The 21,560-nt window shown below is 37.7% G+C and overlaps 1 long non-coding RNA gene across 1 annotated transcript; it reads right to left on the minus strand.

The window, feature by feature from the left end:
• Positions 1 to 373: 373 nt before the first annotated feature.
• On the minus strand, positions 374 to 17,387 carry LOC112533145. The gene is made up of 3 exons (XR_003076912.3): positions 13,627 to 17,387; positions 4,934 to 7,225; positions 374 to 4,206 (listed from the first exon to the last, which is right to left on the minus strand). It is a non-coding gene; the product is annotated as an uncharacterized LOC112533145 (long non-coding RNA).
• Between the last annotated feature and the right edge of the window lie 4,173 nt (positions 17,388 to 21,560).

A 21,560-nucleotide genomic window follows, 5' to 3' on the forward strand; every position in this document is an offset into this window, starting at 1 on the left:
TTAAGATTAGAAATTTTAATAAAAAAGGAGGAGATTCAGGGTTTTTTTTTTTTTTTTTCCCCAGGACACTGTACTCTTTGGCACCCCACAGATAAATGTGTGGTGATGGCTGTCTACTCTACAGGCAGTATGCAAGACTGATGGGAGCACAGCAAGCATAAAAGAGTTTTATTCTGTGGGCTACTATCTGCTCCTTGGCAAGGAGAAAACCTTGATTCTGTTTTCTGCTTCTATGCATTTGATCCAATGACCTTTTATGAGCTAAATTCAGTATAACATGGCAAAGGTTTTAAATGATATAATGTAGTAATGGTGAAGCGTAGAACAGAGTAGTGTTAATCAATAGTCACCATGACTGATAAATTTTATCTCACAGTCAGTGAAGGAGATTGCTGCTGAAATATAGCCACTAGTCCCTTTTCACAGGGAAAGTGACAAGAGTGGTAATTTGAAGGTGTATGAATGGGATGAGGGCAATAGGTTGGCAAATTGTTTGGCATGAAAGCAGGTGCTGAGAGTGTGGGAAAACAGATGTATTGTGGCTAGAGATGGCACAGGACAAATAAGAGATGAAAGCCAAGAAGGAGCTGTGTCACAAAAGGTGTTTGCAGTGAGAGTAAGATGCCAACATGAGGAGCAGTGTAATGAGAAATTGGTGTCATCTTTCCTCATTTCTTTGCAGATATCTGAACATATTCTTTCCTTTGGTCAGTATATATATAATTTTAAATATGTCCTTTGCTGCCTCTCATCCTGGGGCATATAACAGCAGGAGTTCTGCTCTCATCTCCTAAAGCTGGGTCATGAGAAAAGGGAAGGATCTGGCCATGATGTTGCTTCCCCAGCTTTGGAATCTTCTAGTGGTTTCTTAGCCCTTACTGGGGCTGCTGCCCCGGGCTTTCTGTTTGGCTGTGGGGCCCCACAGTAAGTATGGCCACTTGAATTTCCAGTGTGAGAGATTTATACTGGTTCCAGGGACTTGTAGGTGGAACAACTCTATAGCGTGGCTGGGCAGATGGGTGAGCACCACTCGAGTAAATAAAGCCTGATACCTTGTAGAGATGCATGAACTCAGAGGAGGTTTCATTTTCGGATAGGAGGTGTTTCCATGGACCTGTCTACATCCTAGCATATATAAATGTTCTCTAAACAATTATTAATCTTCAAAGAATTTGAAGAGCAACTAAGGCAATGCTTAAGATGAGACTTTAAAAAAAATTCTTATATAGTCATGGTGCTAATCACCTTCTACTCCAGTTGAGGAAGAGAGTGGTGCACTGTAAACTCACTGAGTTTTCCATTTTTTCTTCTTCAGGTTTATTTCTCCTCTTCCCTGAGATAGGAGAAAGATTCTTGAACTTTAAAAATTATTTATTTTAAGTTAGATTTCAAAACTGTAGAAATCCAGATCATGTTTTACAGCTCCAAGCTAGCAGAGAACAAAATGTTTGAGATATAAAACCAAGCAAACTAGTCGATCAGTCAATCAAATAGCTCAGGTCCTTCTCTTCTGATAGTGAAATAACCCATAAAACATTATGCCAGATGTTTTAAAGAAGCAGTTTGCCCTTACTTCAGGGAACAGTGAAGAGTGCACTGGTGTTTCCGTTTGTACAGGAAAATATTGCTACAGTAGGAGACTTAAATGAAGAATTTTGGCAGTGCCTTGAGTTATAATCAGCTGTCATTTATTATCTTCTATCATAGTGGCATGACACGCTTTCTTAGCATTCTAAACGTTTTCAGAAGACTTTAGAAAGATGTTTAAGTTGAATGAGAGATGCTATAGCAAATGGGGGTGGGATTTTGAAATCTAGGGACTAAAGGAAGGGATGTATATGATGACTAAATTGCTTCTATCTCCAATCTGCAACTAATTGGGTAAATAAAAGTTAAACCATTTTCTTCCTGGCTGATGACCACTGAAGCCTTTCTTTTGGTGTCCACCAAAGCCTGATCCAGCAAAATGCTAATAGGTCTTTCTACCAATTATTCAAAACTCTGCTAAATAACAAATGTAAGTCTGAAATATAATGAAGCATTGGGACTTGTCACTGTACATCATTTATGTAAAGTGTAAAGGAGGTTATTTTTTAAGAAAGTTATACAAACAAGACTTTCCCTTACCACCACATTCAAAAGTAGTAACTATACCTCTGTTAAAATGTGAGATCAGTCATCCTGAATTGATGACTTACAGAATGAGCTTGATTGGCATTCATTGTCCCAGGTAGCATACTTTGATTGTTTCTTTATACATGCTTTCTTAAGTAGGTAATTGTAAAAATAATTACAGTTCACAATTTGAAAATGCCTCAGTTCAAAGAAGCATTAAATTTCTTTCTAGAATGTTACCTTGGTTTTCAAAGCTTACAAGGAAGTTGGGCTTCGATATCTACTTTTATTTCTCTGTATAGAAAAAATTATCTAAGCACAGAAATAATAATGTAAAACTTAAAAAAAAAAATGCTGTGATAATAGCAAAGCAAGTAGTTGTACAGTAGATCTGGTAGGGAACACCAAGCAGATGAAGCAGCAATTTAAACATCATTAGCCAGTATTTCATTTCTGATTCTTGAGTTTTAGTCTACCAGCACTGAAGCACTGGCACATTTTGCAATGGTATTTGTTCAAGAGAGCTTTAAGGTGTCTTGGAGTGAAAGCTGTGTATGCAAAACAAAATGCAGCACTAATCACAGATGTTGACTTGGTGATACAGATAGTATATTTCTGTGAGCACTGCTCTTATTCCAAAGGAATTCTGCAACTTGCTCACATCCAGAGCTATTCAACCATCACTGCACATCTTGGGCACTCCTGACTACTTGGGTCAGCTACATGGCAGCTCTGCCTCTGAGTGCCTCAATAAACTGCCAGGATATCCTGGGTGCTCTACTGCTCTCAGGTCCTTCTGCTGCAGGCCAGCATAGATCCTCTTAGTTCTTGGTTACGTGCCACAGAATGGACAAGAAGGAGAGATTTGTTGCCCTGCCAATGCTATTTGATGGTTTTATAGACAGTTCAGTCTCAGCTTATAGTGAACAATGGTGAAGGACATCTTTGTGTGTCACTGGCTGTATGTTGGTACACTCCTATATAATTATGCAGTGATCACTCATTAGCTGTTCTCCCTTGCTTTACAATTTGACTAATCATAGATTTTTAGAAATAGGTCATCTTCATAATCACCATCCGTCACAGGAGAATAGCTGCCTTCCTTATTTCACCTTTGAATGAATCATGGAGATATTCATGGACACTTAAAAAGCTGTATTTCCAAATATCAGGCAGCTATTTAAAACCTGTGATCAGCTGTCATTGTGTCCTGATGGAGGTTGGATAGCTCTGAAATGTTGACAAATGCACTATTTGAAAATAAAAGCAAGTTATAACACACCAGACTGCAAGCATCTGTACTGTGAAGGCTGGAGTGGAACTGCGTACTGACAGTTCTCAGGCATTTTTATTCAAATTTTTCATTTAGGATGATTTAAGACCTCTATGAGCAACATTAACATAATAAATAAATAAATACAGGCAGGCTACAAGCATGCAGTTTTCATTGGAGTATGACAAATGCCCACATAGCATGCTTTATTGGTTTCCAGCTTGTCATAGCCTTGGTGTGACAGGCTGTATGTGTTTGTGAAGGGGTGTCAAAGCAGTACACTGATTCCTGATGGTGTGCAGATGTTACATCCCTAAACACAGGCATGCACCTGTGTTCTCACATGCAAATGTGTACGTTCACATGACTCTGTGATTCTGTTCGTGAGGACAACGCACTGCAGGGAGAATAAACAACATGAGAAACTACCTGGAGTGCTGAGATGTCAGAGAAGAGGTAAAGCAGAAGACACAGACATTGCATGATGCCTTCTGCCCTGTCTCCTGCCCCAGAAGCCCCCCTTTGATACAGCCTTCTGTGTCCAGTTCCCTTTCTGTGAGGTCACATTTATCTGTACAGCTGCTAAGAGAACTTTGGGGGCTCTCATCACTCCCTCCTTCACAGCATAGCTCGAATTCCTGAATGATGTTCAGCTGGTGATCTGAAGATGGTACCAGATCTCTTTGACATAGACTGTTGGGAGATCCCACAGAGCATTAAGATGATGGCCAGTCCCACTGATCCTGCCGTTACAACACTTTAATGTCTTCATTTCACCTTAACAGCATCCCTTCATCCCAGCAGTGTCACAGAAATGTCTGAGGAAAAGCATAGGAACAAGATACATATTCAGTGATAAATTTAAGTATGTTCTACCAGTCAGCCAGAGGCAATTAGAGGTGAACATATTGTTTTTGTAATAAACTTTTATGGATTATTGTTCCATAAATTTGTCTAAATAATTTTGATCCTATGACAGCATTTAGGAACCACTGTAACCTGAGTCAAAGCAAACAACAACAAACACCCACAAAACAACATGAGCAACAAAGGTGGTTTAATTTTGTACTGGCTGGAGGCATAGCTTCTTGTATACATTTTAGACTGCATTTGCTAACACTGTGCTCTACAATCATGGATCACCTTCATTACAGCCTTTCTACCTGAGAGCATGACTAGCATTCTTTGTTCCTAGTGGTGTAGTTTTGTGTACATCTCTGTTAATAAATGTTTTTTGATAGAGGACACTGTTCTGCAGCATCTAACAGTGGTATTACAGCAGCTTTGAAGGTTCCTAAGCCAAGGCTGTGGTCAGTACTGTACATGTACCTACACTGTATACATAAATACATATACAAAACTTTGGTACAGAGGCCCTTTGGGAAGGACTCTTCTCAAGGACAGGAAAACCCAAGAGGTTCTGAAGCTAAGAGGACTTTATATTTCTGTATAAATATTTCTTTGTATTTACATGTTGACGTATGACTGAAATCTTTGGAAAGGAAAAAAAAAGAGTAGAAAGAAGTGTTAATAGTTATGTCTTACAGGTGGAGAAACAAAACACTGATGAATGCTTGAATTTCATGGAATTGCCCAGGAAATTTCTGTGCTTCTGCTGATCTGCATCTCTTGATAAAACGAACGCTTGCTGGAGTACTTATGGCCTGGGCAGCTCCTGAATAGGTGTGTCAGAATACCTGAGGACACAGGAGAATGGACAGTCACCACAAGGAGGGAGGGTCTGCTGTCCTTGTCTGGCCCAGTGGGGCTCACCTGTCAGCACCCAACATGAGGGAGAGAGCTTTTAGGTCTATGCAGAGATAGAGACAATGGCTAAAACCTGACAAAATCAAGGGATGGTGAGCAGATGAGTGTATAGCAGATGAGTGGAAGATACTTTAAGGGATTCATGACACCTCCCTTTTTTTCATAGAACTGTAGAACCACCAAGGTTGAAAAAGGCCTCTAAGATCATCTAGTCCCACCTACAACCCATCACCACCATGCCCACCATACCATGTCCTTAAGTGACACATCTACACTTTTCTTGAACACTTCCAAGGTCCATGATGCCACCACTTCCCTGGGCAGCCTGTTCCAAGGTCTTTTCCCATTTTAAGCCAAATTTCTGTTCCCACAATTCTGAACAGTTACCAGATTTCCTATCTCTGAGCAGTTTGTAAATACACTATACCACAAAAGTGATTAAAAGAGGCCTGTGCCTTTATGCTTAAGGAAAAACCTCCTGGATGCTGGAGGCTTAAATGCCAAGAACAGATTTGAATCTGTCATGTCCTGTGGGTGTCCGACTTGAATGTATTCTTTTAACTTAACCAAACCCACAATCATCTTTATGTTCCTCTCTCCTATTTTTTTTTCCCCATCTGAAAGTAATAAGTAACTCAACACAGTCTGTAATTGGATAAGCTACAGCCATAGAATACCATGCAGAACCAGTGTGAGGAGAAGAACATCGGCCAATTCACAGTCGTAAAGGACAGGCCATCAACATTTGTATCACTTTAAGTTTTCACCCTTACCATCATAATATCCATTTAATTGGTAGTAATGAGCACAATATATGCCCTTTTGAAATAAAATGTATAAAAGCAGAAAAGTAAGAGCTTTAACTAAGCTTATTAACCCATCTGATACTACAGATGGGTTAAAAACTCCAACATTTTACACTGTTAGTTCTAATCTTTGATTTTTTGTTGTTGTTCTTGTTATAGTCAAGCTAAAATTGAAGTGTGTCTGTATGACATGTTCCTCTAGAATTTTACCCTCTCTATTTTGGCTTCTTATTGTGTATTGTCACTGGTCTAAAACCTAAAATCAGACTGAAACTTGCTGGGACAGGAGAACATCTTCCTTTTGGTGTGCAGCATGGTGACACCTATGAGACACACATTACAACGTATAATTGTAATAACAGTTGAAATGCCAGAAAAAAGTCAACCATATTTATTTTCCATACATTTTCCTCTTCTCTCTGTTTTAACCTTTTGAAGTGTTTGAGTACTCCTGACATGATGCATATATAATATTCTCACTTGATAAGGAAAACAACTTCTTGATTTGTGAGAAAGTTGTGCAGTAATTTGTAGGAAAATTTTTAGCATAGTCCTCACTATAGTACTTCTCCTTGGCACTGTGTGAACACAGAAGCTGTTTGATTTATCTACAGTAACCAAGGCTATGTGACTGTAACCATTTCAGTCAATACAGCTATACAAGAAAAAAAGCAACATTTGTTGTTCTCAGTTCCAGTGTGAAAACAGAATGATTTTCAATCAACGTGTAAATTGATTTATATCAACTGGGACTTGCTCCCATTTGTAAGAACTCATCAATCTGTCCCAGTGCCTAAAATTAATACACATCCAATTGAATACTTTTATTTCTTAAAGAAGCACAAGGAATTATGTTGATTTTAACTGAATCAGTTCAAATAGTTTTGGTTAAGTTGGTATTATCTGTGCACATAGCCTGTCTTTGGACATAGAGTTAATCTAGGTGACTTTTATGGGAACTGTGTTTCACCTTTTGTCTGTCTACTGAGACAGTAAAAATTAGCAGTTGCATCAGGATATGCAACTCAAAAACAAACAAACAAACAAACAAACAAAAACAAACAAACAAACAAACAAACAAAAAAAAACAATCGGCCTTCTTCACTTCCATAACTGTAAACATGTTTCCTGTGATAGTAACACAAAGCTAGTTTGTTGCTCCCACATCAGCAAGTTGGACACCCAGGCTTTTCACCAATGTGACAGTCTCCCCAGTGACTTTCTGTAACTCCTCATCTCCTCATCAGAGCCTTCTTCAAGAAACCTGCATAGGAAGGCAAAGAGAAGAAAGCATTAGCACCTAGCAGTAAGCAAACTTGCAAGTATCTGTGTCCCTGATTCATGCATGGCAGACCAGTACTTTGCTGATGGTGATTGTCCATGTTACCTTGTGTGCTGTAGCTGTTAAGCTGAGTACTAAATAGGGCACCTCATGGCATTACACCAATACTCTCTGGTGTATTGTAGAGTGATAGCAGGCCTCTTGATTTCAGGATGTCTGATCCCAGTGTTTAGTTAGAGCAGGATTTTTTGATGGGTATTTTTGGAAGAAAAGTTTCCACGGGAAATGAAAAAGAACAGAGATCTACCCTGAATGTTACCTCCCATTTGACACGTTTTAGATCCTAATTTCCAGAGTATCACCTTCTGAAAGCCAAGCGACTGAAGGAGGACAGGGCTAAAGTAATCGCAGGAAGGAATATAAAATTGGAGAAGGTTCCATAGCTAATCAGCAGCCCCTCATGGCCACTTTCTTCTGAAAATGATTTAGTGCCTTCCCCTAAAGAAGGGTAGACATATTTTAGATGACAGGGACAATAAGAAGAACAAATAATATCCATGGTGAATTTTCTTCTGGGGACTTTGGTGTGGTTCTGTGAGAATACCCAGATTCTTGGGACAAAAGGGTCTTCTATTTGTATTTGAATTTGCATTAGAAGTCACTATTGTATGCACTCACTATTGTATGCACAGAAAGTGTAGAAAATAGCAGTAAGATTAGCAACAGAGACTGTTTATGCATCATCTTCATAAAGGGCCTTGCACACTGGTGAAACTTTGATCTTCCTTGTAAACAAAATAAATGACAGAGGTTCGGAATATTTCAGCCTAAATACTTCAGAGATGATCTCAGGCTGAGCTCAGGCTTGGATTCAGCTACTGTGTTTGAAGGTGGTATTACATCCAGCTGGGTTTTCCCATCTCCTTCCTTGTCTAAAGGTGAAGCACCAGAGTGCAGGTTATGACAATTGCCTGGCTACAGGAGCAGCAACTTTTGAGGGAAGGAAGGAAGGAGTGGAAATCTTATAATGATAAACAGCCTAATTCAACTCAGGACATTCTAACACTTATTTCAGAGTCCCAAAATTAAATATTTACACTTTTAAGAAGGTATATGGAAAAGTGTAATGATCTGTAATGTATGAGAGTACAGATATAGACTTTTCTATGGAAGAATTACTGAAACTAAAATTCTGCATATTCAGTAACCACTACTGTTATTATTTCAAGTGAGTAGTTTAGATTTGTTCCATTCACTGCTTCTGATTCCCAAAGATGCATGTATCCTTGGTAGGAGAGTGATGTGGTAGAATTTAGATTGTGTGCAGCTAGAAAGTAGATCCTATGCTTATAATGTACAGGTGGGATGAAGAATTTTCATATATTTCATACAAGAGTTGACCAGATAGAAATAAAAAATCAGCTGGAATAAAATGTCATTATTTTTTTTCCCCAAGAATCTGTTAGAACTAAAATTTTTTTCCTAAACATTAAATTTCATGCATTTTAAAATTTGATTCATAAAATATCATTTTTTATAAATGAATATGTCTTCCTATCGTTCTTCTGCCTATAGCTGAAGCCTATAGCTATCATTCTTCTGCCACCTGAAGCCAATTCTGGGCCGAGCTCCTCTTTTGTGCATGGAGTCAATCCAGTGCCAGGTTGTGCTGGTGTGGTTGGCATGACAGGCTATGTATCCCATGGGCACTGCTCAGCTGCCATGTTTTCTGACTTAACATTGAGAAGACAAAATTGTCATGGTGAGTTGTATTACACAAAGCCACTGATGAAAGGCTTACCCAGCCCCTATTGAGGATGGTGTGCAACTGTGTGTTGAGACTGATACTTAACTGAATGAGATTTTAGCACTAACTGAACGCTAAACAGATGCTTTTCTTAGGTGGCCCTAAAGTGGATGCAATATTATGTCTTCATACACATTAGTTCTAACACATCTTTTCCCCATCCCTGGAGGTGTTCAAGGCCAGGTTGAATTGGGCCCTGGGCAGCCTGGTCTAGCATACATGGAGGTATGGAGGTATGGATATGGAGGTTGGTGGCTCTGCCCGCGGCAGGGAGGTTGGAGCTTGATAATCCTTGAGGTCCCTTCCAACCCAAGCCATTCTATGATTCTGTGATTCTATGATTCTATGATTCTGTGATCTGAGATGTGGCATAACTTGAAAAGTGGTGAATTAGGTCAAATAGATTAGGAAAAAAATGTCCTTCCCATAATTAGAGACAGAATGCAAAAAAAAAAAAAAAAAAAAAAAAAAAAATCCATCTCACAAATGAAACAAATGCTGAGTAGAAAAATTTTGTAAGGCTTAACAATTTATTATCTATTATTTTACATATATCCTATAAAATCAAGACTAATGCACATATTTTAAAATGATAGAAGAAAATACTTACAAAAATATTGATCAATAAATTGCATAGATGCAGTGGTACCAAATCAGGTAGCTTCCTTTTTGATAGTTTGCCTCTCTGGATTTAATCCCTATCTGTTTTTGTTTTTGCAGGTATCCTTGTATTTCAGATCTAGCCTGACAAATGACAGACTTGAATGTAGCTGCAAACACAGAGGAGTGATTTACATGGGTTTTTTGTTTAACAAGATTTAGATAACATGTTTCAGGTCAATTTAATCCTTTTGAATCTCAAACTTGATTTACTGTCTTTCATTCTTTTCAACATTTAAATAAATCTTTGTTTTATTTATCCCTATTACACAAACTTTCCCTTGATGAAAATAAATTTTTCTATGTGCAAGCTGCTGAGCACAAGATCGTACTTTTTATGAAATCAATTTTTATTCAAAATTTAAATCAAAAATATTATTTCTAAAGCTCTTGGGTGGTGATCTTGTGTTGCAAGGAACTGAGACCATTCAACTTCTGACAGTGAATGCAGCTTCCATGCTGCATGCAAAGCAGTTTAATGCTCTACTGATATTAATGTTTACTATTAAAAATATAAATTCTATCATTTCTTTCAGCCTTCCAGTGTGAAGCCACAATTGACTTTTTATTCTTTTTAAATTTTTATTATTATTATTATTTTTAATTTTTGGCTTGCTATGCCAAAATAAAATGCATGATTTTCTTTTAAACACAAAGTTTAATGTGATCTTTGATCTTTGCACTTCAAAAAGTTTGTGCCTGGAACAGACTTCCAGAGACGAGTTATAAATCCCTGAAAACAGATATTTAAAATGGAAAAGCTGCCACTACATTAATTATGGCAGCTTAAATGTGGTGCTGTTTCTATACTTAGTCACGACTTAAAGGTAAAAACAAGGAAAAGGTGTGTTCATGTGAAGTCAGTCTTGACAATGATCAGTGTCAAATGGTCGATATTCAGTCAATTGTGTTTTAAAAAGATGTTAGCTAATGTGCATTCCTTTAGAAGTTTTTTTCAGATCTTTTTTTTTTTTTTTTTTTTTTTGGTATGAGGAAGATTACATTTGTACTGACAGACTTAAGTTAGAGTAAAGTAAGATTAAATATATAAAAATGTTTGTTGCATGATAAAAAATATCTTGGCTGTTTACTCAGAAAAGCCATTAGCTGGTTTTTAGGATTTTTTTTCTGCAGTCTTTGTCAGCAGTTTGGGTTCAAAGTCTCGAAATTTGAAATTTTCTGTCGATCTTCTGTAGGATTTGGCTTCCTTCAGATTGCTTTGGACTTCTGCTGCCTCTTTCAGCTTCAAAGGCATTTGGATGAGATGAGTCAATTAAACATAATGTAAATGATCTAATAGGGTAAGCTTCGGAGGCTTTTAATAGATTGTGTGTTTGTGTTTGGTTTGAACACTATACTGGAAGCATATGCTGAGGTATATTACTATGTATCTATTCAGCAAAGAGAAAAAGCATAAATCATAGAACAGCAAAAATTTTATGATGACAATCTTCCAAGGAATATCCAAAGAAAATTCGAAGGGAAAAATTGTCTGGAGATATACCACGCTGTGCTGAATGGTTTTCTGGACTTCAAAAGACATATAAAATGCATGACAAATAAAAAATGCTTATGAAATGAAAATAGATACTTTTTTGTGCTAAAAAGTACTATCGCAAAGCGGACGCTGCAATCAGAAGATTATGGCTTTAGTTGTAATGTTTGTGATCCAGTGAGTTTTAACCATTCACTGCATATATATTTAACCCTTTCATTGTGTCAGAAGTAACTCCTAATGTGACTGAAGCTCAACAGAAGTAGAGTGGCTAGACCTAGAAGGTCCATTGGGATATCTACTGAGATGCCATATGGAACACCATTTCCATCTGTCTTTCTGTCTGTCTGTCTGTCTATCTATCTATCTATCTACTTGGTTTGAGTTCTCCTAGACTCCTCACTGTAAAATTTTCTGCACTGTTCCTTAAACTAGAGTTCTTTTTCTGCATAATGGCATCATGATCATTTTTTCTGCTTCCATCTCCATTTTAAAACACGTTTCTTCCTCAAAGGCTACCAAATTTTAAACCTTCAGTGGAAGGACGTAACTGTAAGGATCTTTGGTGAGAACAGTCCTTTTCAGTCCTTTCCAGTCCTGGTCCTGGGCAGTGTTATGTGCTCTGGTAGAATTGCAAAACATGTTTGTCTTGTTCCAAGCATCTCTGGGCTCAGAAAAACTGTTAAGAGCATGTTGAAATTAATGTTTTTTTCTTCATTATCATCTCATTAATGCTACATTTTGTCTGGTCTTCATTTTCCCTTACTTATGTCATAATACACAGACCAGCCAAAAATAATAGTGTGAAAAAATGTTCTTACTACTGGCCCTGGCTGCAAATCAGCATAGACAAAATGAGGTGCTTTCCCTTCATGCATGCCAAAGGGCCAAATACAGAATCTTGCGCAGAACTTCCTTCTCCCCGAGGCACAGGAGGTCCGAGTGATATCAGTCACGCTGTTGTCCTCCCTCCGACAGCATGCCATGTGCTGGCAGCTTAGCCACATGATAAGTGGAATGCACCATTAACTCAGAGCTATTAATGCACAATAATATTCCACTGGAGACAGGGTGATTTATAGGTTTCAAATAAATTAAACATTGAGCTGAAGATCTCAAGGAAGCCAAATTACAATGATGAGTTCCTTTGCCTTTGCTAGGCTTTTACCTTGTTAACTAAGAACACTTTTTTTTTTTTTCCCATGCTTTTGTGAAGGCAAGACCTTACATCTGACATATCAAAGCAAAAGAACATTTAATTCAGGATCCAGATTTTACAGTTTGGGTCCATCTGTGATAAGAACAGAGTGTGAACTCGTGGAAATGCTTGTGTGCATTTTTAATAAATGATTACCAGCCCATTATGATACAAGCTAGAAAACTGCACATAAATGCAGCGAGAAAGTACTGTGTAGAACGCCAGTGCTTCCTTCACACAGAGGATCTGGCTGTCTCCAGCATGATAAGAGTGGTGCTGGAGTGCTGTGTGCTCCTTGGAAACAATCCCTGCAGCAGGACTGACTCCATCTCTCAGAGCTGCAGCAGTGTTGGTAATGGGGCTATGGGCAGAAGCACCAAGTTCCTTAAAGATGGGACACAGACCAACAAACACTGCTAGAAGCTCTTCTATTTTATCTGGTAACCTAATTTAAACTAGTTGTCTTATTTTAGCATGTTAACAAATGCAAGTATTTGCAGTAGGTTAAATGTTAAAAAATCTATAATGTCTAAAAAAAGGCTATTTCTTTGGTTTTTGTTCCTCACATTTTTTACACTGCTGGTTTTCCAAGGAAATTAGAAAAGTACGTTTTGGGTTAAAATGTTCTTTAAACTTTATTATTTTGATCATTTTTGGCAACCAAACCATAGAAACAGATCTTCACATAGCTTCAGTTTGTAGTTCTGGCAATGGCAATTCGCCAAGATGTGTTTGGGAATCAGTTAGGCTCCCACAGGTCCACTTGTTAGGGAGGAAAGTATGTTTGGGATTTTGTAATTCTTTGTTACTTTACACTTGTGTTCAGTTTCCAGAATTACAAGGAAGGGGAAAAAAAAAAAAAAAGAACCTCCTTAAGTTGAAGTAGACGAATGTGAAATTCATACACAATGTGAGAAATGAAAATTTGTTTTCTGGGAAGAGTTTGGACACTCAAGTAAATTCCGTGGAAGTACGGTAATAATCTGAATTATGTTAAGATATGCAAATAGTTCTCTATGGAAACTAGAAAAAAGCTGCAAACTTTAAATCCCAGATGGAGTTCTTATTAAGGAAACTTCATATTTTTGAAAACCCTATTTCTCCATCTGCTTGTAATATCTTTCAAGTGCATCTCTGTGTAATGGTAATGATAGTTTCTTCAGTCATATACTTTATTGTTTATTGCATAATTCTACACCTTTCTCCAAAATGTAAATACCCACCTTATCAGTTGGCGAGGACTAAATTCACTTCTGTGCTGATTCAGACAGGGAGAGCAATGTCGCTATGATGTCTCAGTAAGGTGTCCACAAAAGAGTATGTGGTGTATAACTCCTGTCCACTTCAAACCCTACTCAGATTGAAGCTTCATGTTCCTCTCCTGTCCTTGTGCTCTGACTCATTCTGACTCACTGGGACAAAAGTGCAAAGAAGGAGCAATCCTTCCCCAAATAAATGCAAATAAGTAACTCATAAGAATCTGGGAGAAAGCAGTTAGAGTTGTGAGAAATGATTTGCTGTCATCCAGCATTCGGTTGCAATGCAATTTTGGTTGTTGTTGTCTTATTTTTCTTTCATGACTGAGGGAATGAATTTCTTAGGTTGTAAATCCAAGCTCAGTACATGCTTCAGGCAAACATTAGTAAATATTTGGTTAAATTTCTATTTCAAACTGTTGTTCAGAAGTGCGTATCCAGACACTTCAGTTTAGGAAAGCAAGCAACATCATTGACTTCAGTACATTGTTCAAGTGCATTAGTTTAAGACTGTGTTGATTTACTGGAAGAAATGTTGGGGTTTCTTCAAAGAGCATTCTTGCCACCAACCTTACATGTTTTCAGGTTCCTGCAAAGATAATACAAATGGCAGTGGTTCACCATGCAGACATAAAAATTCAAACTGATATTTGTAAGAAATGGATTATTCTATGTGATGACTTCTAGTTGGTAATATTTCAGTGCTGTTGTAATAAAATAAGATCTCCTGCCCTGGGAGCAGCAGTGCTAAGGAGACTTTGGCTTCTCCAGTTTCAGCAGGGTGCATCCCCAGCTGCTCATCAATACCCTGAACTGGAACCAGGGCCTGAAATGCTCCATTTCTGCAGTGATAAAAGTGGTATTTCATGCAAATCTTGTAAAACCTGCAAATTCTGTAGTAGCCAGATGGTGTCAGTCTTGTACTGAGGCTTTATAATTATTCTTCCCCCTGGAGCTCCAATAGAACATAATAAATTCTGCTGTTCACATTATTTTTTTTTCACCTGTACTAGTCTAATAAAAAAAGAAAAAGGAGTGACTTGCCAAAATCTACTGTGAGCAGGTCACACTCACTGTCCTTGAATTGCAGTGGGCATTTGCAGACCAGAGTGTAAAATCTGCATTTCCTTAAATCTAAGATGTCCTCTCTGAAAAAATTTCCTGACACATCTTCCTTGATTTTATTGTCATGATGACTGACTTTTCCAGAAATTCTTGTTATTGAGAGAGACACAGGAAATAAATAGTGCTTGCAAGAATTTAAATGGACTAAAACTGCTCAGAATTGAGAAAAACAAAACTGAAAACAAATGCCAAAGCAACAGTGACTGGCAGTATATTTTAAAAGTGGATACCACTAACAATAAAAAAGCTCGTATTATGCAGAGCTGCAATACATCTCTAAAAAGGTAATTAATATATAATCCATTAGTTAATGCAAAAATTATGGGGTTTTGGATGAGCTGTAAAATGGAGTCCTTGCCCACTCTCAACCTTCAGAAGTGCCTTGGTGCTTTGGCCAAGAGCTGGAGTGTTAACACAAGGGATCTGTCCAAATTTCATTTGGGTAATGCTATTTTGCCTAACTGACATTCACATATAATTTAGTTAGATACATTATTATTCCCCACTTGTCTCGTACTGTAGCACAAAGCTGCTGCGTTAAGAGCTGCTGCTGCCTTGGCAGAGGTTTAACAATCCAGGGACCAGCAAAGGGATTCCTGTCAGTACCAGAACAGCATTTGTAGTTGGTGTTTTGGGAGTTTGGAATGAAAGTGCTCCATAAATAAATGTCCACAACCAAAGCCCTGTTTCAAATATGGCATACACCTTGGAAGCTGTGGTATTTGCTAATGATGCTGCACCCCTGAGACTGCTGGCAATACTGTGGGAATTGGTTAACATCCCTGCCAGGCCCTGAATGAATAAAAAGGAAAACTTGTAAGAGGGCTCAAGAAATACATAGTGTGTCTTTTCCTAAACTGAATTTAAACTATTTGTTTAAAAAGAAAAAACAAACAAACAAACAAAAAAAAAAACCACCACAAAATAAAAAAAGAAAAAAACCGATCAATTTAGCAGTCCTTCAAAGTCTTTATACTGCTTCAAATCTGAGTAGCTTCTGTCCCTCGAAACAAACTTGACAGGGCCACATGTCTGTTCTTTAGGGACTAGGTAGGAGTTTGTATTGTGACTGTATTGTTTTTTAGACAGGACGTTTTGAAAGATGAATTTAGGAAAATTTCCCCATCTCCTCTGGAAGTTTACTCCCTTAGCTGAATTCTCTGGAACTGAAGTGTTTTGTTTTCTATTCTTCATGTGCATCATCATAAATATTGTGACTGCTGCTGCTTCGGGGAAAAGCCATCAGCTAGCTCCTCAGAGCACTGCTGTGCAGGACTTCTGTTGTGGCTGCCTGGTCTACAGTGCATTGCTGGGATGGAAGAGGAGCTGCCCACAGCAGCTAGCAGAGAGTGATCCCAAGTAATGCACAGTCCCTCCTGACTTCTTGGTCTTCTGAAAGACATGTGTCCATAATATTATGGCCATGGCCACAGGATGAACCACCATCCTGTGCTTGCTCCTGGGTCTACTGGGAGCTTTGCATTGTTCTCCTTGTCAGGAAGCATGGAAACACTCTGCTCTGGTGGGGCAGAAAGTTAAGCTGGGTGGGCAGAATTAGGTCAGAACTGGTTATGTTATTCTCCATGCTGCTCTGAAGGTGCAGAAAGAAAATTGGTGATAAATCGAGTCTGTAAATATCAAAGCCTTGTGGTTGAATCCCATGGCTCGTGGTTGTACTTGGTTCAATTCACAATAAGCTAATTCAGACCTTGAAAACCAAGATAAGTTCTACAGCTCTCCCTCTTGTATCTTGCCACTGTGAAATGAGTTTCTCTCTTCCAGTAGCAATGACTTCCATTACACCCCTCCCCTGCCATCCTTCCACCATTACAATCATTATACCAGGCTTGGCATTCAGTTAGTCTTCTGCCTCACTAAACATATCATGAAAAATCAGTGAATTCTGGTGCTATACGGCATACAGAGAAAAAGTGACACTTCGTGAATATGAGTGTACAGAGCTTCACTTCCAGTGAGCAGCTCCCAGTTCATCATGCATGTTGCTATATAGAACCAGAGAAAATCCTGACTCACAGACTACTTAGTTTATGATGCATTTTATATGTTATGAACTAAAAAGTACAACTTGTTTCCAAGTGGAAATAAATACAAAGAAAAGCTATTATGCCGAATGTCAACTAGATGACTCTGACTTTCCCTTTTGCTGTGTTGGAGCTTGATTTATTCTCCCAGGGGTGCTACTCTCAGAGTTATAATCCAGTAGTATTCTGTTTATGGTTTTGGTGGCTACATAGAAGTCCTAAGAAATCTTCATCTTTCTGTGTCATTTTTTCCATTCAGCTCATAAGCCTAAAAAGGGCTCTTTTGAACTCATTTGCACACTTGAAACTATGAGGAATTTAAACAAAGGGGTATATTCTTTTTCTCACTTGCTGTGACACAATTCCACAATAAATCTCTTAATTTCCACGCAATTTATCTGGATCTATGTGAATATAAATTGAAGAAGAATTTGTCCCATAAAGATGCAGCTGATTTAGATGTTGGTTTAGCATGGCTGGCATTAATGATCCCACTATACTCAGAGATCCAGCCAGATATCTTCCAATTTTTATTTTTATGTCCCTTGGTGGTAATACGGGTTGAAATGGTCGGTTACCTTAGCTAGCAATGAGGGATGTATGATGACAGAAACCATTGAAAATGGGAGAGTGCTGGCTAGCACTGAGAATAGGAATACCGTCCACACCCTGTAAGCGCCTGAATCAATGAAGACATAAGACATTTTCCAAAAGCACAGAACAAATTAGAAAAAGGCCTTTTATGCCCTTGTTTTTGCCAGTGCTGTAGAAAAAGGAAATTAGTAAATTGAAATGGCAGGCCCTTCCCAGAACAGGCTTTTCCTTATCATTAGAACATGCCACACTCAGACATTGTTACATCTCAATTCACTTTTGGTTGTGAGTCAGAATTAGCTTATCTGTGAAATTTTCATGTTTACTCAAGCTTTCAGCTTGATAGTGATGCACAGCTAATACTTGGATGGTGTTGCATTCCAGGAGATTTGTAAAGCAAATGAGAGAGAGAGAGACTTTTAATTATATGAAGTTAGTTTTGGAACTTTATTTTCCACAACTATTTCTATAAAACCTGCAAGCAGTAACTTCAGCTCCTCTCAGAGCCCTCTGTGCTCTGCTGGCAAAGCAGAGGGCCCCAGAGGCTTCCGTAAGCGGCTAAATGGGGATTCTGTTCTGGCTGCATGTTGCTGTCTAGCTAGATCCTTTGGTGGACTGAGGAAGGAAGCAGCAGATTTCCTGTATATTCTAGGATAGTTTCAATGGGGAAATCAGTGGGGCAGCCCTGAGACTCACCCAGATGACACAGGGGATGGGGTTGGTAGTAAACAGCCCCTTCAACAAGAATGTTGTAGAAGGGTCTTCCTCCTTTGCTACCACATGGCTCCTTTCTGTGCCTGTTGGAAAAAATTAGGCAAGGAAAGTCACATCTTCTATTAGTGAATTCTAAAGTATTCCAAGGAAATGTAATGTGATTTTCCTGCCTAATGACCTTGGATGACAACATGTTTTAGTTTATTTGTTAGTATTTAAATAAAGAAATCTTGCAGGAATTAATGATTTCTCTAGAAAGACACGCCTTCAGTGTCTTTTGTTTTTATAAATTCTCTTTTTATAGTGTAATGCTGACAGACTTGGAATTTCCAGGTGAACTTTGGGTTCCAAGTTGACTGGATGTTTATAAAGATACAGGGGAGAGATTTTTACTTTGAAATGATGGTGAGGTATTTAAACTAAATTTCTTTGTGGTTTTGTTTATTTTATTTTATTTTAGCAAAGTACAATGGGCATTAATTTTGCTTGGTACATACAGAAAAAGCAAAAATAATATTGTCCTTTATTAAATATTTCCTTGTGGTAATGGTGCAAACCTTTTTGGAGTTATTTTTCACTGTTTCTTTGTATGTCCCCTAATGGATTTGTTTTTCCACCTTCTAGGCATGATTGAGCAACAAAAGCACAAAAGAATGGGCTCACTATTTTATTTTTCAGGAGATCTGAAAAGGATAAAATAAATCAAAGGGGCCTCCTTTCCCATTCACAAGATGGGACATGCATGCAGAGTAAATTCAGATGGTAATCCTGGGGCTGTTTACTTGCTGACTATGAAATCTTTATTTGGCTTGTCCTATCACAGTATTTCCACTGGCATACTAGGCACAAATTCACTTATACATTAACTCTACAGATGGTAATGTCTGGAGTTTCCTCTGGGTGACTTAGCACACATACACTGGTGTACCAAACAATATTATCTCCAGGGACCTATGCCCTACAGAATCACCTAGGGTTTCTCCCAGGCAGAGTGGATCACTTGCTCCTACTTCATTCCCACTGTCATAATTACATTAGAGCATTCAGTCTTTTTGTGCATACCTAGATATGCATATCTATCTGCTTGTCTTGTAAGTCTAGGGAGATGGAGGCTTTGGTTGTAGAGAGGCAGTAGTCTGTGAGGGTTTGAACTTCCACTGCTCTAGATGAACTATTCTATAAAATATCACAGTATCAGAAAATGCTTGTCTTGAACCCAGTGCTGCATGCCAATGATATGTTTGGTCTAAGAAAGCATAATGTTAGAGAGTCTGGATGACTGGAGTCTGGTTTCCCTCTCCCCTTTGAAAGTGGATATTAATGAGATTGAGACAAATGCCACCTAAGGCAAAATGGTAGACAATCAGAATAACCTCTGAGTCTTATTGTGTAGTAGCGGTTTCCTAGTTCACAGCCTCAGAGGCAATCAGGTCTTGCTTCTGTACCATGTGGGGACCACTATTTAAAAACATCCACTTAGGAAAAAAAAAGAAGAAAAAATACAGCCATGAGAGTTTTATATAAGTAATAGATTCCCACCTCAGAGTTTGTGAGTGGGTGGCCAGTTTTTTCATAGGAAGGATCTGTACCATTTAAATACATATTTGGTGAATGTATCTTATTTTTCACACTCATTGATAAAGTTTAATAATGTCATGCTTCAGCAGAGTGTATAGAAATTCTTGCAACTTTTTTTACCAAAATAAATTTTCTAAACTACAAACCAGAATATTTAAGATGACTTTTGTAACTCTTTCCATCAATACAAAATAGATAGCAAAGTGATATTGTTTTGAAATGAAGGTTTGGTTGGCAGGTAAAATTGGATACTTTTTAATCAAAAATATTTAATTGGAAATTTGTTCAAGTATTTCTACTTTCTACTTGTGTGTTGTCAACAACCGAAAAAACTCTCTTCAAAACATATGAACCCAGAATGACTTTATATTACGTAAACATCAATTCTGTCATTTAAGTTAATGTAGCAAAAACTGATTTTTTTTTTTTTTTTTTGTGGGAGCACAGAAAGAATTACTTGAGATTTAAATACAAATTTTTAAGAATATTATCTGATGTTTGTAATTACCAGTGGAAATATAAATAAATAAAATAAACAAGGAAATCATATCTGAGATTAACTGCAATAGTTTTTTTTTTGGTTGGTTGGGTTTTTTTTTTGTTTGTTTGTTTGGTTGATTGTTTTTTTGTCTTTTTTGTTTTTTTTTTGTCAGCTTGATTCAGAAGATTCTGTGGAAAAGCATGTGCAACACTTTCCAAGTTGTTGCTGAGTTTGTCGTTTCAGTAGCAATTGAGATTTCTGATTATGATCCAAACTTGGTGATGCAGAATCAACTTTGTCATAAATTCCAATATACCAAGGTCAAAAATGGTTTTAATGTTAAATCCAATCTTTAAGTATGAATAAAACTCCTAAGGTCTTGTTATCTCACAGTGCTGCCAATGGGGAGGGACTTCATAAAATGTGCTAATGTAAAAGGTAAACTGAATATGCTAATGTAAAATCAATTAAATGTCAAGAGAATTGAGTGGTTTCCTTCATGAATGTTTAAATAATTCATTTTTTTCTCCCATTTTTGACATCTCTGTCCAACTCATGCAAATGTGTAGGCTGAGAAGACATTAGGTAGGCAGCCAATTAAAACAAGCCTTCAAAAAAGAGCAGGATGATTTTTCAGGACAGGCAGCAATATTTTGTGAACACCAATATAACTTCCTAAATGTCTCACAGATGCAGCCTGAAAGAAATTGCATCCTCCTCCCTGCAAAAGAAATATCTTAGCCACCTCAAAGAAGAGACCATCTGGAGCCTTACTCACTTTGGGAGATGCTGAGTTAATTGAGTGAAAGTCCAAATATCTCTTTAGGAAAGAAATGCTAAAGGATAGCATAGGACTCAAAAGTGATTTAAACTAATGTGTCTCCAAGCGAATTTGATTCAATGCTGCTGTTACTAATTAGCTGTATTATCACCATACTAGGAATTCTAGTCATAGATCAGAGCTCATTTTACAAGGAATTTGCTAGGTATTATTATGTGGATTTACACTAAAAAGTCAGTCAAGATCCAGTAATATTTCAAAAATAAAATCAATGTAATTATTCACAAACATTTTCTATTAGATAAATTTCCCCTGGCAACTTCATTTTCTTATTTGAGTAAATAAGGTTGTTCATGAAAACAAAGCCTCTGAAATTATTTCAGAATTAAGACATACAACTCCCATTAAAATAAAAATAAAAATAAAGTTTCCAGTCAAATATCTACCAGGGAGTTTTATCCACGTGATTTTCATTAGATTTTACATAAGATAGAAAAATCAACAAAATGTTCCTAAGAGGGGGCTGGGGATGAAACATACATCAGGTCAACAGTTAGTCAACACATTGGCCAGTACTTTTCAGTCT

This window comes from Gallus gallus, chromosome 1 (genome assembly GCF_016699485.2).
Source record: "Gallus gallus isolate bGalGal1 chromosome 1, bGalGal1.mat.broiler.GRCg7b, whole genome shotgun sequence".
In the NCBI taxonomy this organism is placed as follows: domain Eukaryota; kingdom Metazoa; phylum Chordata; class Aves; order Galliformes; family Phasianidae; genus Gallus; species Gallus gallus.